Below are 5,629 nucleotides of genomic sequence, written 5' to 3'. Positions count from 1 at the left end.
TGACTAGCTAGGGCCACACCATAAACACCTTACTGTATGACTAGCTAGGGCCACACCATAAACACCTTACTGTATGACTAGCTAGGGCCACACCATAAACACCTTACTGTAGGACTAGCTAGGGCCACACCATAAACACCTTACTGTAGGACTAGCTAGGGCCACACCATAAACACCTTACTGTATGACTAGCTAGGGCCACACTATAAACACCTTACTGTATGACTAGCTAGGGCCCCACCCTAAATACCTTACTGTATGACTAGCTAGGGCCACACCCTAAACACCTTACTGTATGACTAGCTAGGGCCACACTATAAACACCTTACTGTATGACTAGCTAGGGCCACACCATAAACACCTTACTGTATGACTAGCTAGGGCCACACTATAAACACCTTACTGTATGACTAGCTAGGGCCACACCGTAAACACCTTACTGTATGACTAGCTAGGGCCACACCATGAACACCTTACTGTAGGACTAGCTAGGGCCACACCATAAACACCTTACTGTATGACTAGCTAGGGCCACACCCTAAACACCTTATTGTATGACTAGCTAGGGCCACACTATAAACACCTTACTGTAGGACTAGCTAGGGCCACACTATAAACACCTTACTGTATGACTAGCTAGGGCCACACTATAAACACCTTACTGTAGGACTAGCTAGGGCCACACCATAAACACCTTACTGTATGACTAGCTAGGGCCACAGTAAAAACACCTTACTGTAGGACTAGCTAGGGCTACACTATAAACACCTTACTGTAGGACTAGCTAGGGCCACACCCTAAACACCTTACTGTATGACTAGCTATGGCCACACTATAAACACCTTACTGTATGACTAGCTAGGGCCACACCATAAACACCTTACTGTAGGACTAGCTAGGGCCACACCATAAACACCTTACTGTATGACTAGCTAGGGCAACACCATAAACACCTTACTGTATGACTAGCTAGGGCCACACCCTAAACACCTTACTGTATGACTAGCTAGGGCCACACCATAAACACCTTACTGTATGACTAGCTAGGGCCACACCATAAACACCTTACTGTAGGACTAGCTGCGGCCACACCATAAACACCTTACTGTAGGACTAGCTAGGGCCACACTATAAACACCTTACTGTAGGACTAGCTAGGGCCACACTATAAACACCTTACTGTATGACTAGCTACGGCCACACCATAAACACCTTACTGTATGACTAGCTAGGGCCACACTATAAACACCTTACTGTATGACTAGCTAGGGCCACACCGTAAACACCTTACTGTATGACTAGCTAGGGCCACACCATGAACACCTTACTGTAGGACTAGCTAGGGCCACACCATAAACACCTTACTGTATGACTAGCTAGGGCCACACCCTAAACACCTTATTGTATGACTAGCTAGGGCCACACTATAAACACCTTACTGTAGGACTAGCTAGGGCCACACCATAAACACCTTACTGTATGACTAGCTAGGGCCACACTATAAACACCTTACTGTAGGACTAGCTAGGGCCACACCCTAAACACCTTACTGTATGACTAGCTACGGCCACACCATAAACACCTTACTGTAGGACTAGCTAGGGCCACACCATAAACACCTTACTGTATGACTAGCTAGGGCCACAGTAAAAACACCTTACTGTAGGACTAGCTAGGGCTACACTATAAACACCTTACTGTAGGACTAGCTAGGGCCACACCCTAAACACCTTACTGTATGACTAGCTATGGCCACACTATAAACACCTTACTGTATGACTAGCTAGGGCCACACCATAAACACCTTACTGTAGGACTAGCTAGGGCCACACCATAAACACCTTACTGTATGACTAGCTAGGGCAACACCATAAACACCTTACTGTATGACTAGCTAGGGCCACACCCTAAACACCTTACTGTATGACTAGCTAGGGCCACACCATAAACACCTTACTGTATGACTAGCTAGGGCCACACCATAAACACCTTACTGTAGGACTAGCTGCGGCCACACCATAAACACCTTACTGTAGGACTAGCTAGGGCCACACTATAAACACCTTACTGTAGGACTAGCTAGGGCCACACTATAAACACCTTACTGTATGACTAGCTACGGCCACACTATAAACACCTTACTGTATGACTAGCTAGGGCCATACCATAAACACCTTACTGTATGACTAGCTAGGGCCACACCATAAACACCTTACTGTATGACTAGCTAGGGCCACACTAAAAACACCTTACTGTATGACTAGCTAGGGCCACACCATAAACACCTCACTGTAGGACTAGCTAGGGCCACACCATAAACACCTTACTGTATGACTAGCTAGGGCAACACCATAAACACCTTACTGTATGACTAGCTAGGGCCACACCCTAAACACCTTACTGTATGACTAGCTAGGGCCACACCATAAACACCTTACTGTATGACTAGCTAGGGCCACACCGTAAACACCTTACTGTAGGACTATCTGCGGCCACACCATAAACACCTTACTGTATGACTAGCTAGGGCCACACTATAAACACCTTACTGTAGGACTAGCTAGGGCCACACTATAAACACCTTACTGTATGACTAGCTACGGCCACACTATAAACACCTTACTGTATGACTAGCTAGGGCCACACCCTAAACACCTTACTGTATGACTAGCTAGGGCCACACTATAAACACCTTACTGTAGGACTAGCTAGGGCCACACCATAAACACCTTACTGTATGACTAGCTAGGGCAACACCATAAACACCTTACTGTATGACTAGCTAGGGCCACACCCTAAACACCTTACTGTATGACTAGCTAGGGCCACACCATAAACACCTTACTGTATGACTAGCTAGGGCCACACCATAAACACCTTACTGTAGGACTAGCTGCGGCCACACCATAAACACCTTACTGTAGGACTAGCTAGGGCCACACTATAAACACCTTACTGTAGGACTAGCTAGGGCCACACTATAAACACCTTACAGTATGACTAGCTACGGCCACACTATAAACACCTTACTGTATGACTAGCTAGGGCCATACCATAAACACCTTACTGTATGACTAGCTAGGGCCACACCATAAACACCTTACTGTATGACTAGCTAGGGCCACACTAAAAACACCTTACTGTATGACTAGCTAGGGCCACACCATAAACACCTCACTGTAGGACTAGCTAGGGCCACACCATAAACACCTTACTGTATGACTAGCTAGGGCAACACCATAAACACCTTACTGTATGACTAGCTAGGGCCACACCCTAAACACCTTACTGTATGACTAGCTAGGGCCACACCATAAACACCTTACTGTATGACTAGCTAGGGCCACACCGTAAACACCTTACTGTAGGACTAGCTGCGGCCACACCATAAACACCTTACTGTATGACTAGCTAGGGCCACACTATAAACACCTTACTGTAGGACTAGTTAGGGCCACACTATAAACACCTTACTGTATGACTAGCTACGGCCACACTATAAACACCTTACTGTATGACTAGCTAGGGCAACACCATAAACACCTTACTGTATGACTAGCTAGGGCCACACCCTAAACACCTTACTGTATGACTAGCTAGGGCCACACCATAAACACCTTACTGTATGACTAGCTAGGGCCACACCGTAAACACCTTACTGTAGGACTAGCTGCGGCCACACCATAAACACCTTACTGTATGACTAGCTAGGGCCACACTATAAACACCTTACTGTATGACTAGCTAGGGCCACAGTAAAAACACCTTACTGTAGGACTAGCTAGGGCTACACTATAAACACCTTACTGTAGGACTAGCTAGGGCCACACCCTAAACACCTTACTGTATGACTAGCTATGGCCACACTATAAACACCTTACTGTATGACTAGCTAGGGCCACACCATAAACACCTTACTGTAGGACTAGCTAGGGCCACACCATAAACACCTTACTGTATGACTAGCTAGGGCAACACCATAAACACCTTACTGTATGACTAGCTAGGGCCACACCCTAAACACCTTACTGTATGACTAGCTAGGGCCACACCATAAACACCTTACTGTATGACTAGCTAGGGCCACACCATAAACACCTTACTGTAGGACTAGCTGCGGCCACACCATAAACACCTTACTGTAGGACTAGCTAGGGCCACACTATAAACACCTTACTGTAGGACTAGCTAGGGCCACACTATAAACACCTTACTGTATGACTAGCTACGGCCACACCATAAACACCTTACTGTATGACTAGCTAGGGCCACACTATAAACACCTTACTGTATGACTAGCTAGGGCCACACCGTAAACACCTTACTGTATGACTAGCTAGGGCCACACCATGAACACCTTACTGTAGGACTAGCTAGGGCAACACCATAAACACCTTACTGTATGACTAGCTAGGGCCACACCCTAAACACCTTATTGTATGACTAGCTAGGGCCACACTATAAACACCTTACTGTAGGACTAGCTAGGGCCACACCATAAACACCTTACTGTATGACTAGCTAGGGCCACACTATAAACACCTTACTGTAGGACTAGCTAGGGCCACACCCTAAACACCTTACTGTATGACTAGCTAGGGCCACAGTAAAAACACCTTACTGTAGGACTAGCTAGGGCTACACTATAAACACCTTACTGTAGGACTAGCTAGGGCCACACCCTAAACACCTTACTGTATGACTAGCTATGGCCACACTATAAACACCTTACTGTATGACTAGCTAGGGCCACACCATAAACACCTTACTGTAGGACTAGCTAGGGCCACACCATAAACACCTTACTGTATGACTAGCTAGGGCAACACCATAAACACCTTACTGTATGACTAGCTAGGGCCACACCCTAAACACCTTACTGTATGACTAGCTAGGGCCACACCATAAACACCTTACTGTATGACTAGCTAGGGCCACACCATAAACACCTTACTGTAGGACTAGCTGCGGCCACACCATAAACACCTTACTGTATGACTTGCTAGGGCCATACCATAAACACCTTACTGTATGACTAGCTAGGGCCACACCATAAACACCTTACTGTATGACTAGCTAGGGCCACACTAAAAACACCTTACTGTATGACTAGCTAGGGCCACACCATAAACACCTCACTGTAGGACTAGCTAGGGCCACACCATAAACACCTTACTGTATGACTAGCTAGGGCAACACCATAAACACCTTACTGTATGACTAGCTAGGGCCACACCCTAAACACCTTACTGTATGACTAGCTAGGGCCACACCATAAACACCTTACTGTATGACTAGCTAGGGCCACACCGTAAACACCTTACTGTAGGACTAGCTGCGGCCACACCATAAACACCTTACTGTATGACTAGCTAGGGCCACACTATAAACACCTTACTGTATGACTAGCTAGGGCCACACTATAAACACCTTACTGTAGGACTAGCTAGGGCCACACCCTAAACACCTTACTGTATGACTAGCTACGGCCACACCATAAACACCTTACTGTAGGACTAGCTAGGGCCACACCATAAACACCTTACTGTATGACTAGCTAGGGCCACAGTAAAAACACCTTACTGTAGGACTAGCTAGGGCTACACTATAAACACCTTACTGTAGGACT

Source organism: Salmo salar, chromosome 03 (genome assembly GCF_965601325.2).
Source record: "Salmo salar chromosome 03, fSalSal1, whole genome shotgun sequence".
Taxonomy (NCBI): domain Eukaryota; kingdom Metazoa; phylum Chordata; class Actinopteri; order Salmoniformes; family Salmonidae; genus Salmo; species Salmo salar.
Note: the sequence above shows the minus strand (reverse complement) of the source record.